This window comes from Peromyscus eremicus, chromosome 4, assembly GCF_949786415.1.
Source record: "Peromyscus eremicus chromosome 4, PerEre_H2_v1, whole genome shotgun sequence".
Lineage (NCBI taxonomy): Eukaryota > Metazoa > Chordata > Mammalia > Rodentia > Cricetidae > Peromyscus > Peromyscus eremicus.
This window is the reverse complement of record NC_081419.1, coordinates 88,540,801-88,564,868: the sequence shown is the minus strand read 5'-3', so window position 1 is coordinate 88,564,868 and position 24,068 is coordinate 88,540,801. Positions and strand designations below refer to the sequence as shown.

Genomic DNA, 24,068 nt, shown 5'->3' with positions numbered 1-24,068 from the left:
AGTCAATTATATAGCCATATATTATAAATATTGTGCCCTTAAATTTTATGACATTCTGTTTTCTCCTTAATCTTGGGCAGCACGGTTTACAATCTGCTTCATACCATTCTGGATTCATTTACTGAAGTTAATGTTAATAAATTTTTATCTTGATAGTTCTTTTAATTGAATATTTAACAATCTCTTATTAAAACTTTATGAAATATACATCACCAAAAATGTTTTGTCTTTGTTTCTTAAAAATAAATTGTATAAATTCCCAAAAAGATGCAGTGCTTGATAGTAACGTATTTTATCATAATAACATACCATGTAGATACACGGTTCAAATCACTGTTGTGCTTAGATATAAAAGTTATTCACAGTTAAATCAAGCAAAATAAGGAGTCACGGGTTTTGTAGCCCCTGGGCATCGTAGCAGATCGAACCTGGCTTTCAGCTTATAAGGGAATTGCTGCCTTTGTGCAGTGTTTGTGAAGTCTCTCCCATAGTTTACTGTCCATAATTTATTCTACAAACTCTTGTGAAGCTTGGTTTTTCTTTAGTGTGTCTAATCACATTTCACTCTTCAGTAAAAATCATCTTTGCTACTGTGATGGTTAGGATCCCTGCAAAACAACTTGTAATTATCTTTTATCTCTAGCTATACTCCCAAAATGGAATTTCTGTTCCTCCTATTGTTTGTTTATGATTGTAAGTAACTTCAAAATTTGAAGTTGTAGTATATTTTTTTCTTATGAGACTCAACAGAAGTTCTGGACTAGAATAGATATTATATTGAACTCTGTTCATCTTGAATTCCATCATTTTGTCTGCAAAATGTGGATCCTTCTTTCCTTCTGTTTCTCTGCTTTGAGAACATGTGTAAATGCCTCTTTAGGTTTTTTGTTGTTGTTGTTGTTGATATTTTATGTATATAGATGTTTTCCCTCCATATATATCCTCGTATAGTGTGTTTGTGAAGTACCTGTGGAGGCCATATGACAGAGTTGGATCCTCTAGAATTATCATCACGGATGGTTTTACACTGCCATGTGGGTGCTAGGAATTGAACCATAGTCCTCTGGAAGAGTAGTCAGGGTTCTTAACCACTGAGCCATCTCTCCAGCCCCATGCTGCCTCCTGAGGTTTCTAAAGCAAAGATGCTAGATTAATCAGGTTTCACATTCCCTTATCCTTTCACCTTTGTGTCGTTCTTAGGTCTTTCTTCTCTTTTATTCCTTAGTTCCCAAAATAATCCATTCAAGTTCTATAAAGTCCTTTGATTTCGTTACATACAGAGTTCCATTGGAATAGTAATATTAAATAGCTGTTGTTAGTAAATACCAAGAAAAACTTAAGTACTGTTACATTTAGTAATAACTTATGCACAGGAGAAAAGAATGATAGTTATGGGCGAGAACATTTACTAAGGATGTATTTATACTATAGTTTGGAGTGAATTTATCCTTATCCATTCTTCGCCTAAGGGTTTTGTCCCTCGTGAGTCTTCTTTAGTTTCTTCCAGTCTGTAGTTAATCTTTCTAAGAACTTTGAAATTAGTATTTCTTATCAAGTGTCCTATGTGAGTGAACTTATGATTGGACTATTTTCACAGGAGATATGGCAGGTTGAACCCAAAGATGGCAAAGGTCATAATTTAATGCTTTTTTACATTGAACTTTATTTTGCCATGTTCTTTTAGAGCAGTTTTTTTTTTTTATTTTCTTAGGCCTCATCCAAGTGCTTCTGACTTTGAAAGACCATAAAACCTGAGCTTGATCACAGACATCTAATAAGAATTGAGTTAGTGGGCTTCTGTATAGGACAGTGTGATTCATTAAGATAGGGTTTCTAAGTCTGTAAGTTAAGAGTCAATATTATGTGGACTTTTGTATGTATAATTTGTAGGGAGTGAGTTCTATGTTTTTATCTTAGGTCTAATGGTAGTCAGTTCTTTTTAAAAGTATAAAGCTAAGTTTTTAACCATTAATTTCAGGAAATCTTGGAACCTAGGACTATCATGACACTTTAATTGAAAACCAGTGGGGCTCTGATTTTGTGTCACATGTTCTGCCCTGTATATGGTGATAGAGTCATTGTATGAATGGAACAGATAAAGATGCTGTGGATATGTCTAGAAACCAATATGATCTCACAAAGAAAAGATTAAACAGTTGCATTTTAAGATTTTAGGTATGGAATAATAAGGACTACCAAACATAATTTTGGCTAAGACCTCTAGTCTTGGGAGACTGTGATAAGGAAGGTCATGTAAGTCTGAGGTGAACATGAGCCTCAAAATCACAAACAAACAAAAGAAGTGATGTGTTGTGGATATCATTCTGTATGTTATGAATGTGTTGCTCTGATTTGTTTGATAAATAAAACACTGATTGGCCAGTAGCCAGGCAGGAAGTATAGAATAGACGGCATAAACGGAGAAGATAATTCTGGGAAGAGGAAGGCTCAGTCAGGAGTCACCAGCCAGACACAGAGGAAGCAAGATGTAAAAGTACCAGTAAGCCACAAGCCACATGCCAACTTATAGATTAATAAAAATGGGTTAATTTAAGATATAAGAACTAGATAACAAGAAGCCTGCCACGGCCATACAGTTTATAAGTAATATAAGTCTCTGTGTGTTTACTTGGGTCTGAGCGGCTGCAGGAGGGGTGGACACAGGAAAACTCCAAATACAGTGATGGTGCTGAGGCCTATGGAAGGAGTTCCTGGCTTGGGGACCTGGTTGTTAGGAAGTAGACCTATGACTTGAGGCTGAGGGACAGCAATATAAAAGACATCACTCCTGACCTCGCCAATTGTTGTTTTTCCTTTCTAAGCTTCTGTATATCGTTTATGTTGCTTTTGTGAATGGTTATTGTGTTATACCATTTTTCATTATTATTTACATGAATAGCATATTCTTTCTGTTCATTTATAACTTTTAGCTAGAATTGCCCATTTTTCAGCTTTGGGCACTCCTCCTCATTCATTGTAATGTCCTAATTGTGAGAAGTACTTAACAGTTTTTGTTGTATGTTTGCCCTAAGAATGTTCTTAATGATTTTCATCAATCACATAGTCAATTCTATCACAAGTTAAGAGTGGGATTTCTCTTAGGAGTTTCTGTTTGTAAACATTTTGCCTTATTATAATTGTTGGTACTTTTATTATATTAGCTCCGTAAATCATGCAGATCTTTTTCCCTTTGTATCATGTATTGAAAAATCCATACTTTTATCCCTATAAACTTTCTAATGTATATTCTGATTTATCCATACATTATCTCAGTGGGGCATATTATCTTTAGTTTGCAGATATTTAAACAGAGATACAGGTTAAGTAATTTGTTCATAGTTATATAGCTAAAAAGTGATAAAAACATGTCTTAGTTAGGATTTCTATTGCTGTGAAGAGACACTATGACTATAGCAACTCTTACAAAGAAAAACATTTAATGGGGTAGCTTACAATTTCAGAGATTTAGTCCAATTATCATCATGATGGGATATGGCAGTGTGCAGGCGGACATGGTGCTGTAGAAGGAGCTAGGCACTCAGGCAACAGAAAGTGAACTAAAATATGGGAATGGCTTGAGCATATAGGACACCTCCAAGCCCACTCCCACAGTGACATACTTCTTCCAACAAGGCCATGCCTACTCCAACAAAGCTATCCCTCCTAACATTGCCACTCTCTATGAGCTTATAGGGACCAGTTATATTCAGAGTACCCCCTAGGCTTGTAGTAATATAATGCAAAATGCATTTAGACCAACTTCAAAAGTCCCTATAGTCTATAATAGTCTCAACAATGTTTTAAAATCCAAAGTTCAAAGTCTCTTCTGAGACTTATGCAATCTCTTAACTGTAATCCCCTATAAAATCAAAATCAAAATACAGATCACATACTTCCAACATATAATGGCACAAGATATAAATTGCTATTCCAAAACGTAGGGAAGTGATCATAATGAGGAAATACTGGACCAAAGCAAGACCAAAAACCAGCTGGGCAAACTCCAAACTGAATTTCCATGTCGGATGTCAAAGTGCTTTTCAGTTCTCAAACTCCTTTTATCTTTGTTGACTGCAACATACTTCTTTCTCTTAGGCTGCCTCCACTCCCTGTTGGCAGCTTTCCTTGGCAGGTATCCTACAGCTCTGACATTTTGGAGTCTCCAAGCAATCCGGGTTTCAACTTCCAGGTTTACGAAATGGCCTCTCTAGGCCTGCATTCAGGGACACCCCTGATACATGCCTGGTATTAACGGCTTTCCTTAGTCATGGAGGCAAATTCCATAACCTGTTTCTTCTATTCTTAACTCTAAAGCCAAAACCATGTGGCCAAAGCTGCCAAGTTCTGCTGCTTGCTGGGGCTGGAACATGCTCCTCTTTTTCCTTTACATCTTCACCAGCTTTCTGTTTTTGATAGTCACCTTCACTGCCTAAGCTCGGCTGTCCTTGACTTTGCTCTGTAGACCAGGTTGGCCCCAGACTCAGATCTGCTAGCCTCTACCTTCTGAGTGCTGGGACTACAGGACTGGGCTCTAAACTTTTCCTAAATTCCTTTAAGATGGAAATTGAGCTAGGTGGGCTCTTGCCCTTAGGTCACCACTCCCTTTATTCCATTTTTTAATCTGTTTATCTCCTTGAACACAGGATTTATCTCCACTCCACTTCCTGGTGCTCCTTTTCTTCTCAGCTTGCTCCTTTTCATTATAAATCTTTATAAGCATGAACACTGGTAACAACAGGACAGAGTCTATACTAGGCTATTTTGAGATTTTCTCTGCCAATGGCATTAATCCAAATCTCTTTACTTTAGTCTAAGGCAGACTCTTTGGACAAGGACAAAAAGCAGCCACTTTTTTCATCAAAATATCACAAGAAAGACCTCTAAGTAACAAACTAATATTCTTCCCAACTGAAGCCTCTTGAGCCAGCCCCCCACAGTTCAAATCATTCTTAGTACCGATGTCTTCCATGATCCTACTAGCATGGCCCATTAAGCAGTGCTTAAAGCATCCCACTCCTTTCTTAACCCAAAGTACCAAAGTCCAAATTCCTCCAACATGGTCTGTTGGGGGATATTACTTTAACGTGTGTTACTTTTGTTTATTCTGCATTTGATTAACTCTGTGAAGCTGTGTTACAACTATACCTGTCTAAAACACCTGATGGTCTGATAAAGAACTCAACATGATAGCGAGGTGGGAGAAAGGATAGGTGGAGCTGGCAGGCAGAAAGTATTAATAGAAGGAGAAATCTGGGAGAGGAGAGATCTAGGAGTGAGAGGAGGAGGACATCAGGGGCCAGCCACCCAGCTACGCAAGGATCAACAGAGTAAAAAAGAAAGGTATGCAAAAATAGAGAAAGGTAAAAGCCCAGAGGCAAAAGACAGATGGGTTAATTTAAAGTTAAGAAAAGCTGGCGAGCAACAAGCCAAGCTAAGACTGGGGAATTTATAATTAAGATTAAGCCTCTGTGTGTGATTTATTTGGGAGCTGGGTGGGAGCCCCCCAAAAGAGCAAAACCAAACAAGAACAATGGTCAGGCCTATCTCAGCAATACCCCAGTCCCTAGTTCCACTTCCGTCTTAGTTAAGATTTCTGTTGCTGTGAAGAGACACCGTGACTGTGGCAACTCTTTCAAAGAAAAACATTTAATGGGTGGCTTACATTTCAGAGATTTAGTTCATTATCATTACTGTGGGACATGACAGCATGCAGGCATACAAGGTGCTGTGGAAGGAGCTGAGATTCCTACATCTTGACCTGCAGGCAACTGGAAGTGATCTGAAGCACTGGGCATTACTTGAGCATATATGAGACCTCAAAGTCCCCACCCCCAGTGACACACTTCCTCCAATAAGGCCACACCTACTCCAACAAAGCCACACCTCCTAATAGTGCCACTCTCCATGAGTTTATGGGGGCCAGTTACATTCAGAATACCACAGCATATGTCTGAACTTGCTGTGGTTAGAATATATTTATTATCATGTTATTAGATATGTTATTAGAATATATTTATATCAATATGTGTACAATGTAAGCCAATATGCCCTATAGATTGAGAGTGAGGAAGAGGGCAGTTGTATGACTTGGTAACAGGTACATAAGGTACTTCATTCAGTTATCACTATAATCTGTGTGTGTTTGATCTCCTTAGGCTCTCAGAGTAACTTTGATTCTGACCTCTCAAAAAAATTTTGTAAGGACTAATCTGGGACTGGAGTGCTGATTCAAGATAAAATATATACAGAATTTGAGGAAAAGTAAATAAACCTTTACAGTAGCTCCAATAGATAATTTTATATATTTGTTGAATCTATTAATAAAAATTTAATTTTATGTATTGGGTTTTCCAGTAATTTTATTTATATTATTTATTTTATTATGTTCCAAAAAATGTATTTTTAAATCTTTACATTTATTTTATTTTATATTTATTTATGTGTGTGTGTGTGTGTGTGTGTGCCACAGTACACTTGTGCAGATCAGAGGCAATGGATAGGAGTCAATGTTTTACTTCTACCATATGGATTCCAGGATTCAAACTCATTTGTCCGATCTGGCAGCAGGCCTCTTTTCCTGATGGTTTTTATTTTTACATTTTACAAAACTGTGCCAGTTATGGTGGCGCTAACCAGTAGGGTATGCTGGAGAAGCTGAGTCAGGAGAGTCTAGAGGTCCAGGGTAACCTGGATTACCTTTGGAGCTGGGAGCATAGCTCAGAAGCAGAGGTTTGCTTAAGATACCTGAGACCTTGGATCAATTGCCATCCTCTATATTGAATTAACACATTGTTTTTCTTACACTTAGTATTTCTTCCCAGAATGGTGTATTTAGATAAATCATTGATTCATGATTAAAATCATGGAGATCTTGATATCTCTAATAAAACAATTAACATATTAAAATATGTTCACATCCTTTCATGAAATAAGAAAAAAGCCAAAGAGAATAAGAAAGCATTGCTGGTGATACTACCTGGAGGTTTTTCCACTTAACAGAAAGGAGAGGTAGTTTAAGTAAGATAATGTTTGCAATTCCAAGACCCTTTATCATTTTGCATGAGGTAAGAAATACATTTCTGTAATACAGACATATATACGCACACATGCATATGCACATATATGTGTAGACGAATTTCTAAGTGGTCTTATTAAATAAGAAACACAGAGTCAAATACAGAGGTAATAGCCAAAGAGATCAGAGCAATAGCCGCGACTAGCTTTAGCTTACCACCAGCAGTAGCTTCCACTGAGAGAGCTTCTTCCCCTCTAACCCATGTTTTTATTGCCTTCCTGTTCTGCCTTCTCATTGGCTCTAAGCTAAGCCACATGACTTCCTCGCCACTGCCTGTCTATACATACCTCCAGGTCTCTATGGTTGGTACTGGGATTAAAGGCTCCTGTTACCATGCTTGGCTGTGTCCTTGACCACACAGAGACTCTGCCTGCTATGTGATTGGATTAAGGGCATGTGCTACCACCCCCTGACTTCTGTTTATGGCTGTTTGACCTCTCATCTCCAGGCAACTTTTGTTTATTAACATACAAATAAAATATCACATTTCAGCACAAATAAAATATCACCACATATGTGTATTAAGATGTGCTCACAATATCAACTTTAGCAAGGTCTCTGAATGCTCATATAATTCTCTTTAAACCATGTCTCATTGGTGAAATGAGAATTTGATGGAGAGTCCCTTATTTTTTTTTGTTTGTTTTAATGTTTTGCAGCATGTATCCAAATAATGACACAGAGTAAGAATATGAACAGGCATTTTACAAAGAAAGAAATTCACATGAGGAAAAGAATATTCAAAACTACTATAGCAAAACAAAAGATCCTGGTCTTGAGAAATGGGTGTTATTATGGGTTTTCAGGAATCCTGTAAATTGGCTCAAGTTTTCTGGAGGATAATTTAGCAGAACTCATTAGACACAAAAATGTGGTTCCACTTGGGGAATTTTTCCTAAATAAATAAAATGTACTTGACAATTTACAAATGACTGGCAATCTAAATTATGATGCATCTATATGGTGGAATGCTGTATGGCATCGAAAGTGAAGTTTTGAAAAATACATCTATATGTATTATTCAGAGTGAAGAAACACATTATCAATACTCGGTGTTATAACATTTTGTGGGATGCATTTGTACAGTGTTTATGGAGAATAATACCTGAAGGGTATATTTTAAGATTTTTATAGGGACAGTACTAACACTGTTTGGTTTTGCATTTTTTGAACCTGTAATTTTGTCTTCCAACAGGCATGTATTGCTTTGAGGCTTCTTTGTTGAACATTTGGCTGGTATTTTTAAAAGTACAGAATGATATGTGGGAGAGGAATCCTAATAACCAACAGGATGTTAGCCATTCCCTGGTCCCTCTGGAAGTCCATGAGGAGCCTGGTTTCCTTTTGGAGCTGGTCTGTGAAAGCTATGTTTGAGAGATTTTTTTGTTTTGTTTTCTGTGACAAATGCCTGTCATTTTCTAAACAAGAGAGCCAGTGTCCTAGTTAGGTGTGTGGAGTTATTTTCATTCACTCACAGTCCTGTTGTGTTAATACTGAACAAGCACAGACAGCCTGACTGGTGGTGAAAGATGGTAAGCCAGCCTCAGGGCTTTTTCTGGTCAGTCCTCACCCTCTGATTGCCACGTTTTCCTAATTTCCCATTTCCAGGGCATCACTAGAGTGACCTTGCTTGCTCAATATGTTGCTCTGAATCCCCAAGACTTTGACATGCATTTGGAAGTGGGCAGCCCGGGATTGTTTACAGGGATCCAAATGAACTGTGCACTCACAGCAAGTTTGATAAACACACATTTCCTCCTTTTATCAGTGAGATTGCAGAATGTGAAGTATGAGTTTCCAGTTTTACTCATTCCCCTCAACCCTCTTCCTGTTTAAAAATGTAGACATACTAATTGCATGCTGATCTGTCCCTGTTTTTCATTCTGCTTACTGGTAGTTGACGGTTTATCCTGATACTTACCTAGGCATAGTTTGGAAGGCCTGCAAAAATAAACTTTCCATGTATTCAGCTTAAAGGAGATTCATCCTAAGTAATGTAATGTGAGCACTAATTAACGGTAATGACTGCTAATCACTTTGCTTTTTATACTCCTTTAGGAGCACTGCTATTATCCAGTGTAGTTAAGTAAAATGGTTGTATATGAATCAACAAGGCTGCATCCTTTTAGCAGCTATTGCTTACAATCAAGCTTTGCATAAATTAGTTAACGAAAATTGATTTTAATATGCTATGTTTGTAAAATAGTAAACTAAAATACCTTGTTAAAATTCTGACTCTCAAAAGGGTATTGTCTACTTGTTTTTCCAGTCATCCTTGTGGTAGATGAAGAACATCATTCCAAGTACACTGTCCAAAGCTTGGTATAGTCTGTCCTTGGTTTCTTTGAAAACACATGTGGCTCATAGTCACAGCAACACTTTGATTCTGTTGAGAGCATTTATTTCATCAAATCAATGAAAAACAATAGGCTAATGTTTAATTTTTCTAAATTTGTGTATTGACTTCCTAGAGGATCTCAGAGATATTTAAAGTGATACAGTCCATTTATATAACCTTGATTCATGGGACTGCACATCCAACATTTATTAAAAGGGGTTGCTTTGTAATGTTTAGACCCCTATAAAAGCTTTCTGTTTATTTACATGCATTCAACACACCTACAAACTGCCTTGCCTCAGGAGGAGACTAAGTAAAACTCATAAATTAATAATTTAAGGGAGTATTTCAAGTAGCATTTTGGTTAAGCTAATAAGTGAAAGCCTCCAAGTCAGTACCAGCAACTTTAACAATGCTTTACTTTTGACTTTTATTGGCTGAAAATAACTTGTTAAACTGGGGCTTTTGTACTAAAATGAAATCTTCATGCCATCTAAATCCCCTTCCCCTCTTTTTGATTTACAAGCAGGTTGACTTATTATTGTAGAATTCTTAACACTTTTACAGTTCCGAGCTTTGATCTCAGAGAAGGTGTTAATCTCCCTGGAAGTTGGAGAGTGACAGAATGTGTGGGACAGTGGATTTTCTAGGAAAATTTGGACTTTCTATCAGGGTCCAAGCTTTATGATGGTACCTATGTAAATGGTGTTGTATGTAGTATGGCATGTGGTCGTGTGGTTTATGTGTGCTAAAGGAGTATTGTGTTATCTCTAGTTTCTTGGGGCATGATATTGCCATTGTCATAGCGAATAGATATGTTTCTACAGAGGTTCAGTAATTCAGGACATTGGCTTTTAATTATCCAAACGAAATAAATTGATTTCCCTTGAAGTTTTGCTAGTGGTGGTATCAAAAAAATTTAAAATTGGATAAATAAGGAAGTGTAAAAAATAAAATAGTGGTATAATAGGAAGCTATATATCATATGTACTAGTTTTACTGTATATATTGAAGGCATAGGTATTAAAATTGGCACTGCATGTAATTGAATTTTGTGTTAAAGAATTGTGACAGAAATGATGTGAATTTTTATTGAATACTATCCATAGGTAATTACTAGATTTGTAAAGACAGTGGGTAACATTTGCTTTAGATCATGGCACTATTGTCCAGTAGATGTTTATGAGAAGAAAACTTGCTGTTTAAAATTATGTTCTGATTTTGTGTATTTATGTGAAATAAAATGTTTCAGAAGGTAAGGATTTCAGTTTTCAATTTTGACTTTTTTCCAGTGTTTACTTTCATGTGAGAATGATTGATCTGTAGCCGTCATTTTACCCAAGGAGGGGACAAATGGAATTGGCCTTTTAGACAAAAGTATGCAAACAGGCTGCATTCTTCCTCCTGATAGAATTATGGAGGGATTGCACGAGGTGCCACATTCATTTTGCTATTGATTGTGAGGAGGATTCTGCAGTTGGGTGCTGTTTGCAGTGGATAAGGAGGTGCTATGATTAGTTACCTTTCTTGTGAAAGCACCACAAAGGAAAATGCAAAACATGTGCCGTGCTGTGTTCTCAGTTTGACAGTTGTTTTTGTTAAGTTTTTTCCCCTCATTGAAGTCCGGTCTATTTTAGAAAAAAATACATTTTTTTCTCCTTTATGTTAAGCTTAGTAGATTTCCATGCATTTGACCCTTTAGAGAAATTCTAGTGTTTTTTTCTTAAGGCCTCCATTGTAAAGCTTCAAAGCTGGTGCAACAGTGCCCTCTATAGGCTTTTAAGGCTCACTGGATAAACGTGGATGATTTGCAGTGTCAGGTAAGAAGCAGGATATTGAACTTTAATTTCTTTTTGCAAACAAGAGATCCCTTTTTCCTGAGGAGACATTCTTGTTTTTCACTAGTGGCTTTACATTAAACAAAGGGAACAAAAGACCATTCTGAGTTTTCATGTAGAATTATTGGCTGCCTCTTGTTGCTAACCCAGTTTTATCAGACATTTATCAGAGTAATTTGAGATAGAAGAAATCTTACAAGCTGTATGGCCTCTTCATGAAATACCTTTTTGAGGTTGAACTCCAATAAGAGTATTTGAAAATAATTTAATTCTTTAGTACTTGCTTCTTAATTAGAATCTTAGTGGGCTGCCTAGAACTTAACTTTTACTTGTTCTGGAATTGGATAACCAAAGCTTTATACATGAGATTATTTAAATTCAAACCAAGGCGGTTACATAATGACTAAAGTATTTTTCATTCATTAGCATTGATTTAAATTGTAGATTTCCTTTCCTTTCTTTGGTTATGTATTTGGTATTTAATTGTCTGTGTTTGAGTGGATAGCTAAGTCTTTCATTGTAAAATAGAGCTAGATGTGAATTTATTAATTGATAATAAAAGCAGACATCATATTTAATATTTTTAGACAAGAAATATTTCAATAGATTGAATTTATTACACCTTTAAAGATTCTTTAATTTAAAAAAAATTATCCTACATCGTAGATTCTGTAATTTTCATTAAGTAATATGTTAAAAAGAATTCCAAATATCTGAAATTGTTTTTTAATCTGTAAAATGGGACTAGCTTATCCTTTGAGGGTCTTGCAAAGGATTAGAGATACTGTGTATAGATTGGGCAGGTACTTTTAATTTTTCAAATGGTAATTTTTAAATTTCTCACTGCAAAAGTAAATGGCTTTGTTTTTAATAGGAATAAATTTTAATATAAAATCTAGAATACACTTAATGCACACTCTTTTTAACACTCCTTTCTTGAAACTTCTGGTGACTTATGTGAATCTGAAACTTGGCACAAAATTCCTTGATAATGTTAAATAGCAAAATTCAATGTGCATTGACTTTCAACTCTCTACAACTGTTATTTCCAAACATCTTAGACAAGCATATTTATCAACTGAATGTTAATAGATATTCAGATACTTTGCAATATGTGAATGCCAATGGTAAGTAAACTTTGGGAGATAATAAAATAGAAGCATCTAAGCATTTTCTCCTTAGAGTATTAGAGTACTAAGGATACCTTTCATAAAAAAAACTTTGTTTACCACTAGCTGTAAAAACTACTGATAGGTAAAACAGATGAAAGTGGTTGAAGTGGAGATGAGTGCCTAATGCCCCATTCATTAAAAGAGCAGAGTTTGAAATCCACAGGTGCTGTTCTTTTGTGTATCATTTTTGGTAACTAACACTCCTTTTATTTCATATAAGGCTTTTGTCTTTCAATTTCTTCCAGCTAATATTGTATCAGGCACAGAAAAGATGCTCAGTTAAAGGATACAGCATACAGAATTTTTGAACATCAGTCTTCCTTATACATATATGATTTGAAATTCTACATGTGTAAATTGCACAGTCTAATGCATATGTAACATTTCATAATTATTTATCTTCAAAACAAACACACATGCATTATAATCAGAAATTTGTTTTTAATGAATTATTTTAACTACAAGTAATAATAGGAAATGAATAGTAGATATTCAGAGCTTGCTTTCAAGATCATGCTGATTAGCAGCTGCTAGATATGCACAGTTGGATTTCCTTGAAGATTGAGACATTATAGAAGATGACCCACAGACAAAAGTAGTCTCACAGAATTTCTGAATTGAATCTTCTCAACGTTCAGTGTTGTTTTTCACGTAGAGTTTTTATTTATGTTTTATGGTAATTTTGAGTAACTTTAAAGTTTAGCATTATAGTAAGTAATGCTATATTTAGTGAATAGATGGGGTTGAATTGAGAACCTTGAAAGTACCTATTTCATCAATATAATAAAAAAGCAATGTTATACATAGAGAAATGCAAATGATGAAGTTAATAAAATACAATAGTTCTTTTTAAAATCATGACCCAGTTGCATTAAGATGCACATTTAAAATTAAAGAGTAACTTACAAGACTAACAAGATGCTGACTGCCACAGAGAGAGAGAGGGAGACAGAGGAGAGATTTTTTTTCTTGCAATGAGAGTACCAAATTAAGAATCTGCTTAATTAAAATAGTGATAAATGTAGATTACATTACTGAGGACAGTGAAATACAGCTGCTCTCCTTGGTGATGTCCTGCATAATTTACCAGGAGTGTACAAAGAAGCAATGGAGCAACCACTGCAGACTGTTGGAGGAAACGTCCTGTTTACTCTACATACATTTCTTTTTTTAATTAAAATGTCAATGATAATTTTATAGCATGCCTCAAAAAAATCCATCTTAAATTTTTTCAAGGTGGTAGAAATGAAATGAGATCTTTACTGCTGCTGAATGAAACAGATTAAACCTAAGGAGAAAGTAGCATGCTATTTTTTTTTATTAATTCAGTGGGTTTTTTTTTAATTATAAGCTAGTATTGAGTTATGTAATTGTTTTTTACATGAGTGTTGCAAGAGAGAAACGTGTCATAATCTTCGGCTATATATTTTATTTAAAAGTCTTATGAAGCACAAGCAAGGTTTGGGTGGAGCCTGGCGTAATACTGGTTACAAGTAAAGGTATAAGAATTTGTGCTGGGAGTTTTGGGTGCTATTCTCCCTCCACTTAAAACCTGGCTTGTGAGCCTGGTGGATGGTGGCGCACGCCTTTAATCCCAGCACTAGAGAGGCAGAGACAGGAGATCTCTCTGAGTTTGAGGGCAGCCTGGTCTACAGAATGAGTTCAGGACAGCCAGGGCTACACAGAGAAACCCTGTCTTGAAAAAAAATAAAAGAAACAAACAAAAAAACCTGGCTTGTGGGGGACACTCACATGAGTTGAGTGAGATCAAAGCACTGTCTTGATGTAAAAGTTGTTGAGAACCTGTTTATTTCCTTGAATGGTGAATAGTGAGAGATTTGCAATTCCATATATCTGAGAAAACCAGCCTTTTAGTTAATAAAAAATGTTTTTAAGTTTGCCTTTGTGTTGTGATTTTTTAGTTTAAAAAATACTAAGGGACTCAAGGGTTAGAATTCCTGTGTTCTAGGTGCCCCCAATGGTCTGACCTTGATATGTTTAACAGTTCATTGGCTTTACTTTCATGTTTGTGAAGACTGATATTGTATTTGATGAGATAATATCTGTTGAGTCCATCTTGTGGGAATCATCAATAAAGGTTAGCTGCTACACTATTTGTAACTTGATAAAACACTTTTTATTTGCATTGAGACCATCGAGTAGAGCTCATAGGACCTAACTTTGTGGTGTCATTGTTCTCTGTTGGATGTGTTTCCATTGTTTTAGGTTAGTTGGCATTGCTTCTGTTTCCTTGGGTATTGTTTCGTGGTAAGGCTGCTTATTTGTGTAATTATTTCAGTATTCCCCGTAGGTCTAGTACTTGCGCACTGGTGAGTATGATCACATGGCTATGCACTAGCTTGATACAGGATGGAATGAATTGAATATTCTGCAGGGTTCAGTTTTTTAAAATGATCTTTCAGATGGCCGTCTACTAAAATATTCTTAACCAAGAAAACCTTGGGGGCAGAAAATGAATGTATCACCAAGAATTTGAAAAGATACACATAAGGAAAAATATAAGGAAGACCTTTTTAAAGTGATTCTCTTCTCTGTGTGTGTTTTTCCCTCAAGGTTCAATAAAATAAAATGGAATTCTTTGAGGAGCCAAATGCTGTACAACCACTGTTTATCGTACTCACATGCATGAACATCTTAGAATGTTAACATCCTTTTTCATTGTTGTTTTTGTCTAATTTTTGTAGTCTCTTGGTATATAGCCTAGGCTGGCCTTGAACTCATGATCATCCTGCCTCAACCTCCTCAGTACTAGAAATTCAAGCACTTCCAGCTACATTTACTTTTTTACCTCTATGTCTGGGCATTTTTCTAAGTGCTAGAGATGTGTCTGATTGAGGGACGTGTCGGGATGATTGAAGTACATTGCCTATCCCAAAGTTAACAGAGTTTTAAGGCAGAACATTCCAGCTGTAAACTAATAACCTCTGGCCAGTGATGAAAACATGGCTCTTTGTAATGAAGTGCATCCTTTACATGTACTGTTTGTCTCACTCCACGACCTGTCTGTCTTGCCTGGTTGGCCAGTGTCACTACACACTGACATTCTAGAAGGCTCTATGTGGCTCTGCCTGTTCCTGTTTAGGAATTATGATAGGTTTTTTTTTTTAAATTGGTTTATAATTTGAGTTATATCTTGAAATTATTTATTTATTTATTATTGACAAGCTTAGAGTCTTTATGATTCTTCGAGAAATAGAGTAAGTTTCTCTGCCCTGCACCCCCTAAGGCAGAGCACATAGTTAGGTATTTTACATGATTTTGAAGGACTTTCACCTACATATGAAAAGAAGGTATTTACCAAAGTTAACTCATATGGTTCAGAACTAAATTTGCATCAGATATTAGTATGTGTATACTAAAGCCATGGAAAAAAGCTATTTGCTTCTATTTGTATCTTTCATATAGTTACTATTTTTTTGCTTCTTTGATATTAGTTGCCTTATAGTGCCAGATACCTCTATTTATAGAAGTATCATGGAATTAATCTTATTATTTTGTGTATTTTTAGAATTGTCGTGGATAACAATGCACTAAGGCTTTAGGTAACATTCTGTGAACTTCAATTTTAGATTTATATTAAAGAACTTTGTTTTCAGATGGAATTCTTGGACTTTTATACATATGGTGAGATTTTTGGCTTTGATTTTGATTTTTTTCCTTCATGTCTTTTACATATGGTTTCTTCTGGACTATTATTTGTGTACATTTTTAGAAAAAGAAAGACTAATAACTGATTTCTGGGGATTTTTCATAGTGATAAAATACCAAATATAGATTTATACTTTCTGCTTTATGTTGAGTTGATTGTAATGAGTCCCTGATATGTAAACTAACTGAATAAAAACATACAAATAAACTAATCAGTACTCATTCACTCAATTCTCCATTTTACCTACCAGATTTAGTATGACTGTAAAGTCCCACACCCTTTCCTTCATGCCTTATCAGCTTTGGATCAACTCATTAATCAAACCATCTGTAATGGAAATATTATAAAGCATTTGCAACCAAACAAGCTTCTAAGTAAAGAGACGAGGAAAATGGTCTGTTACACAAGACTTTAACTCATTAGCCAAGTAGCTGAAATATTTTTTGGTAAAAAGCCAGTTTACTTGCATTCATATTTAAGTGTATAATATTCACTATCTGGGCAAATTAAAGATCTATTTAAACCGTAATTGTGAAAAGGGAAGAATATTCTGTCTCTTTCATAGTAAACAGAATTAGGATATGTAAAGCTTGTTGTCTTGTGGATAGTAACTAGTTTATTTCCTTATAATCACTTCAAATTTAAAATAAGCTGCCATTAAATAAGGATTGTATATTTTTTTAATAATTCACTATAGGTGATATTTTTTCACAAAGTGATGTTACCATTTGATGACAAATTTTGGATTTCTTTGTCTAGTTACTGGATTTTCATATAGACTATGTTTATCCATTATTTTAATTTTTAATTTCTTTGTGTATAACCATTAAGTCTTTTTGGTTTGGGGAGACAAGGTCTCCTGTAGTTTATAGTGACCTCCATCTTGGTGTAACCAGGCTGGCTTTGAACTCAATCCTTCAGCCTCTACATCCTGAGTGCTAGCTAGGATTACAGTGTGCCACAGTGCTGAGCCCCACAAGTTCTTGACTTAGTGGATTAGTTTCACTGTAACTTTCTAGGGTCCTCATGCTCAGTCTTCATGCCTCTTTCATATGGTCTAAATATTTCTTGGTCTTCTTTGTCATTTAGCACACTTTTGTTTTCTAAATTAAAGAAAATAAATAAATGTGTAAAACATATGGACATATTACTCAAAAGCTAACCACTTAGAGTTAATATTTTGACATATTTTAACATATATTTAATGTAACACATCTATATATACACGTGTGCATGTGTATATGTTGTACATTGTCTTTTTAAAACCAAAATATAAAGGATTTTTCTATGCCATTAAAATCTTTATGAATATAATTTAATGCCTACTTAATATTCTATCACATGGCTGTATAATAATTTCTTTAATGATTCCCTAATTTTGTAAGTTAGGTTGGATGTAATTTTTACTATAAATAATAGCACATTAGTATGGGTGCATAAATTATTGCCATTTAAAAATTAATACTCTAGTATGTATTTCCAGACAATTGATGAATTAAAAATGTTGATAATTTCTATGATCACTGATATATACTGCATAGTTGTTTTGCGTAAATATTATGCCCATTTATATGTTGATTATTTATATTTTGAAATTCTAAAGCATTCTTCACTTGAAAAACCTTAACTTGGAATCTGTTTTTATAGTCCCTAAGATTTGGAGGGTATAAGTCAGAAATAGTATTTTGCCCATGTTTGACTTTATTTTATTCTAGAGAGATGTGTGTTAAAATTGCTAAGTTATGTGATTCAAAGCCTAAGAGGATCTCCCCCACTTTGTGAAAAGTCAGGTTCTGGTAATTTGATAGGACTACCTCTGAGAGATAACCATCTACAAATAGGATGAATTTTAGTATACTACACACTATAATGTGCCCTGGAAGTGGATACAAATATATATATATATACATGTGCATGGAAGTTTTTAAGCATTATAGGTATGATGTTACTTATACTTTGTTTTTCCATTAGGTTCCTTTTTCTGTCAGCTGACTTATTTTCTATTAGCATCATTAACTTCAAGAGCATTCAGACATGATTTCTAATTTCACCTCAGTGAATAAATTATGATATAATGAGTCAGTCATAGGAATCATTTTGAGTATGTGTGTTTTGTATCAAATGTAACATTTCAGGGATAGTTAACATCATACAAATTATTACTATAAGTTTGAACCATCGTTTTAGGTCCCCTGCTTATCATAGAGAATAGTTTGTGCTTTCCATATTTTCTTGTTAACTTTTATTATTAGTGTTGGCAGTTCTTCCTTGACATTAGAAATAATAAAAACAAACCCATGGAGCCATTGTTTTAATTCAGTTCCTAGACTTCGTCCTGTATTCATTCTTTTCATAAGAACAAATCAATGCTTACTTTAATAACTATTACAAAATCATTATTTAAGTTTGGAACACACTAATGTAGCACACACTTGATGATATAACTACCTTTGACTGTCAGTCTCCAACAGTCAGAACTAGCTCTTACCATGTTTTCTTGTGTTATGCAACTAGATAACACAGGCTTTGGAGACACGTTTTTAATAATGCTATTCTGAGTAGTTTCTTGCTTGTGATAAAAGTTCTACCGCTGCATGACTTGACTGAGTAGGAATGCTCTATGTGTGTGAACATACACGTGTATGAGTAGGCATGTGAGCATGCATGTGTGTTGACCTGTGTGTTTATGTATGTGAGAAAGTGTTGCTGAGAAGGAATGGTACTGCTTTTCTTCAGCTGGGTGCCTGAAGAATGCTTCTTTTCTAGCGTTCTACTGTACACACTTATATGTATACTTAACCAACCAGGAGAGCTCCAGGCACCCCTTCTTCTTCTTCCTCTTTTTCCGGTTCTTTATGTCCTTTATTTTTCTTTCCTTTTTCATACGAGCATGTATGTGTACATATACACACATTGATGGCTTTTTAAGAGTTAAATATAAAGAGAGCATGTTCTTTGTTTAATTTCAGTGTTGAAGTGTTTTCTTTCATCACTTAAGATGTAGCCATCTCTGAGGTTTCTGGTTTTATGAGTACAGGTTGTTCTGATCCTGGCTGTTTTCTAACTCACAGTGAAGAGTAATGGGGAACCAGTTCCACCCCTTGACTGCAGAGTCTTCAACTTCATGCAGCTACATCATTTGGAATCTTATTAAAACGTCAGTTTCTGAGTTAGCTAGTGCATATGGAGGATTTTTGACACATGCCTCAGTGATGCTGCTATTTGTCTAAAACTTTACATTGGGAAGTCAGATTCCCTAGTATTAAGAATATTTGGGCTTAAAGGGCAGTTTATTTATACAATAGCTATGAATCCCAAGATTTACAAGGATTTTTTAAATACTTGATTTCTCTACCTCCTCAGTTTTCTACACTTTAGATAATGTTAACCATAAGGATTTAAAATGAAATTATGATTTTTGGGTCTTCTGTGGTAAACCTGCATACAACTTCTTGAATATTCCACTGTAGATGATTGATGGAATAAAGTAGTATTTTTTTTTTGTTGTTTTTTTTTTTTTTTTTTTTTGGTTTTTCGAGACAGGGTTTCTCTGTGTAGCTTTGCGCCTTTCCTGGAACTCGCTTTGGAGACCAGGCTGGCCTCGAACTCACAGAGATCCGCCTGGCTCTGCCTCCCTAGTGCTGGGATTAAAGGCGTGAGCCACTACCGCCCGGCGTATTTGTTTTTTATAATTAGATTTTTATGGACTACCATCATCCATTGATGGCTGAATACTTTTCTAGGAGTTGGAGAGGAAGATGAAAGTGAAAGATGGGAGGTAAGATAGGTAATTGGGATCAGAGATGGAGGTCCTAGGATAATCTGAAAACTAAGCTATTGAGTGGAATGGCTGTTATTCTTTATCTTTTCTATAGTTACTACCTGAAGAATCACATTCAGTCATACTTAAATGAATGTCCGCTGAAAGTGAGACAGTCACCCAATACACCTGCAGAAGCAGTTGCCCGTGCTGTGCTTTTCAATAAGATGTCCTCTGTGTCTTTTAAATGGACATAGTTACAGAATTTCTTAATCAAACTTGGGCAGAACTTGCAGCAAACTTGTATCAGAACCTGCAGTATCATTAGAAGGTGCAATCCTTTCAGAAAGAGATTATTTGACCAAGTTCTGCAGGTTAGCCTACTCAGAGCAGTCTAATGGTCACGTTCAACCATCAGCAAAACACCTGGGTCTTTGAGGTAAAAATATGGTTTACAATATTCATGAGAAAAATAAATGAACTCTCCAGTGTGGCTGATATCTCAGGTAGCAGATGAGGGCACATATTCCTACTGTAAACTCAAAGTAGAAAGACTTGGAGACTTTTCCCATACCAGCAAGTGCTGCTTCAAGATTAATTGTATTTTAATTTAGAGCAAAAAAATTATCCAGTGTGTGTGTTTTTTTTTTTCTTTTCGAACCTCCTTTTAGAACTAGGTACAACATTTAAGTTATATTTTCAACCTTATTTGTCTCTGTGATTTCAATGAATATAGATTACCTTTTCTTTAGTCAGCCTACACTTAAAAAGCTCATGTTTTGCCATAATACAGTAGAATTATTTGTGGTAATGTTACAAGTCTCTAAACGGCATGAACATTATCCTGCTGTTTTATTGTTTTATAATGTAAAAGTAAATGCAGGCATTAAGAAATGTGCAGTGCTGTCAGGCTCCTTGAGGATTTAAGAAAATTGCCCTAACTGTTGAAGAACTGAAAATAATCTTCTCAGGTCGCAGAGAGCAGTTGTTACAATACTGCCTGGCATTTGCTGCTTTTTTTTCTCTAACCATAGTGGTGATTTGAATCAATGCTGAAGAAACTCAGATTTTATTTGATTTCAGCAAACTGCTATTGCCTCGTAAGAATTACTTATAAAACACCATGGTTAAAAATAGGAAGAAAATGAAGGGCTCATTCTTAGCTCTACCTAAGCCTAAACCACATATCTGTTTCTTGTAATTGTACAGCCCAGTTTCTTGATCCCATTTGCAAATTTGATATAATAGACACATATACTAAGTGTTAATCACAGTGCTGTGAAATTATGTTATGCTGCAGGCTTTTCATAGAAATGAGAGGAACACGGAAGCAAAATCATCGAGCTAAAGCCTTCCCCAGAAGTTCTTGTGTGTCATTCTGGATTTTTAGAATATAAAGAAGTAGGCATTCCTTTTGTCCTATCTGTTTTAAAATATTTCCATTTAAATGCAGATTTTGATTTTCCATCTGGGACTAGGTAGGAGCCATTCCATTATACTACTAAGAGAGTAATCCACTTTAACACAACATTTCTCCCTAAAGGGATGGTCTTTTCTACTCACAAGAAATTCTATTTCTCAGAATGATATTAACATTCATAATGTGGTGATTTTATCTTGATTTAAAAGATGTTTCATTCTGGCAGTAAAAAGGATTAAGAGAACATTGTTTGTATCTGATTGCTAAAACATAGCCTTACCTTGTTTAAGATCAGGTATTAGTAATTTACAAAGTGGTTTGAGGTGCATGTTTGATTCATATTTTATCATACAAAAACTATAAGCCTAGTGAAATGGAAATCACTAGATTCATTAAATTGAATTCTTAAACCTTGAATTGTACAGTTTTGTTTTGCTTTATTTTAAATAAAACAGGTTTTAAAGATTTCTGAGCATTGTATGGCACTACTTTCTTTCATTTTCTTTATGCCTTGCAAAGAAGCCTTTTGGTTAAGGAAAGTGCTAGAACAACTAGTTACTCCATTCTGGGGCATAGACGTGATGATTTTCCATCAGCCTCAAAATTACTAAAACTTAAGCTAAAGAGAGATTACCTTAATTAAATGGCATATCTCAGGTAGAAGAAGAAAGGCTCTGAAGGCCTTTCTGCTTTTTGTTGGGCAAAGTCCTGGCATGCAGAATGTAGCTATCCAAGGCCGAAGCACATTGGGACCCTGTGTGGGATGCCAGCCCCATGCCCCTAGGCACTCTGTCATTCAGCCTGCAGATTAGTAACCAGAGGCTGAGCAGTTCTCCTCAGAGCCTGGTGCTTTCAGTCAGCCCATTCTGAAGTCAGAAAATGTAAGGTTTTAAAGATTTTGAACAGTCAAGAAAGTGTTTTTGTTTTTGTTTTTCCTTTAACAAAATAAGAGGGCTTAATGACACTTTTTTAGGACCAGCTTCTTACACACAAATATATGTTTACGTATTTTGTGTATGTATTGCACACATGAGTGATTTTAACAGATTAAAAACTTTAAAACCTAACCAGTGTATGTATGACATGCATGACCTCTAGAGAAGATCTTCTAATACCATATATCCTTAAAAATTCCTAATTAATGGTTTACTAAATCATGTTGTCTAGAGAGCTCTTAATTATGGCTTAATGGTACCTAATTAATGTCAGTAATTCAGAACTATATAGTATGAATAGAATAGTGTTTTAAATGACTTTGTACTTTTTTGAAATTTTTAGTTAAAAATTGTTTAGTGCTTAAAATTTGTAATGCTAATCTCTACATCATTGTTCCTAGAAATATTCACATAGTTTTGGTATTCAGACATCTGTCTACAAACTTAGGAGATTTCTACAACCAACTTTACATATATATATAGGTATATGCTAGTTTGATTACTATGCTTATTCGAATTTTCATTAAGATTATTTTTATCTTCATCATAAAACATTTCTACTCATATGCACATAAAATATCTTGAGATGAAATTTTTATATGATAGGGTTTTGTTTAAAATCGATTTAAAAAAATTAACATAGCTTGCCAATAAATCCATCTTTAGGGTGAGTACATTAAATTTATTTTTTTGAATTTCAGGGTTTTTTATAATTATCTGAAGTATCAGTAGTTTATGGGTGATGTTAATAAATCTAATTTTTAAATTTAGTCAAGATACATGTTCACAAAATAAAAATTGAACCTTAAAATTGAAACAAAAAGTAGATAATAGAATGCACTAAAGGCATATTCTTGTTTTTCATTTTTAAGAGTGCAGAATACAGTTGTCTTTCCCACCCCCAGCCTTTCTTTTCTCTGACACTGTCAGTTTTTTAGCACTCTCACTGGAATTTATTTTGTTGTAGTAAATAAAAGACAAGTCATTATTAAACAGATTTTGCAGTTAATTCAATGTATGATTACCCTTTGCCATAGGTACTTTTAAGGGCTTTTATCCAAAATAAAATTCATTAAAAATGCAATTAAAAAATCTATTGTTAATGACTGCTTGAGTGACTAGCTCATAATTGGCTCATTACAATAAAAAAGCAACTGTTTAAAAATGGTGACAATGAGCTACAGTACAGAGCGAACACTTCATTGTGAGGCCCTCTGTGATCACAGGAGCCTGAAGGTGAAGCAGAAGCCTATGAATGTGAGACTCCAGCACAACTTTCCCTTTTCCAGTACAGTGGGAGCTGAGAGCGGGTCATGACCTAGCATGGGCTGTGCAGTCACAGCCCTTCTTATTTACAGTGTCCCAGGCTGAAGAGTAAACTTAGGTAATACAGTCCACTTAAATGCTGGCATTCAGGCTCTTCTTTGTTTCCTTTCCCCAGAAATCTTTTCAGTTGACTTAAATTACAAAGTTGTAATCAGGAAATCTTTAGTTCTGTTGGAGCAGTGCTAACAAAGACAATATTGTTATAGAAGCAGTCATTATTACCTGCTCCTTGTTAATGTGGGAAAGCATGGAGATACTGTTTTTCAAACTGAGAATTAGTTTTTTAAAACATTCCTAGAGACTTATTTTTGTTTAGATATTTTGGTGAGTTAATACTAGTATTACTTCAAATTAATTAATTTTGATTTATTTTAAACCACAAGTTCACAGTAAAATAAAATATGGACTTAGGGGATGCAGAAAGAAAAGCGAACTGTACGTGTTGAGCTTTTTCCTTATCTAATTCCAGTCTTCCTTCCCATTTTGTATTTTCAGCTTGCCAATGATTTGACACACTATGTAAACTCTGCAATG

The 24,068-nt window shown here is 35.1% G+C and overlaps 1 protein-coding gene and 1 pseudogene across 2 annotated transcripts in view; both read left to right on the top strand.

The window, feature by feature from the left end:
- Dph6 (diphthamine biosynthesis 6) overlaps window positions 1-24,068 on the top strand; it is a 120,052-nt gene that overhangs the window by 18,729 nt on the left and 77,255 nt on the right. The window lies entirely within an intron of this gene.
- LOC131909964 (large ribosomal subunit protein uL16-like) overlaps window positions 1-24,068 on the top strand; it is a 66,481-nt pseudogene that overhangs the window by 8,913 nt on the left and 33,500 nt on the right.